Source organism: Morone saxatilis, unplaced genomic scaffold (assembly GCF_004916995.1).
Source record: "Morone saxatilis isolate NCDOM2014 unplaced genomic scaffold, NCSU_SB_2.0 Contig19, whole genome shotgun sequence".
Classification (NCBI taxonomy): domain Eukaryota; kingdom Metazoa; phylum Chordata; class Actinopteri; family Moronidae; genus Morone; species Morone saxatilis.
In genome coordinates, this window is record NW_023339751.1 from 2,119,783 (window position 1) to 2,120,019 (window position 237).

Here is a 237-nt window from a genome sequence, read left to right on the forward strand (position 1 = left end):
AAATTGGAAACAGAGCCACACAGTAAAACAAAATATATGATTTCTGAAGGATTCTAATAATTATATTTAATGGTGTAGTGTTAGAGAGCGGAGACTTTACATGGTGTTTATTCAAACTGCAATGAGAACAACGTGCAAGACGCTTTCTTTAATAATATAATGTACTATACAGGTAGCTTTCATGCATATTATTTATGCACATAACTGAACTTTTTTTTCTATTCTATTTCTATTTAA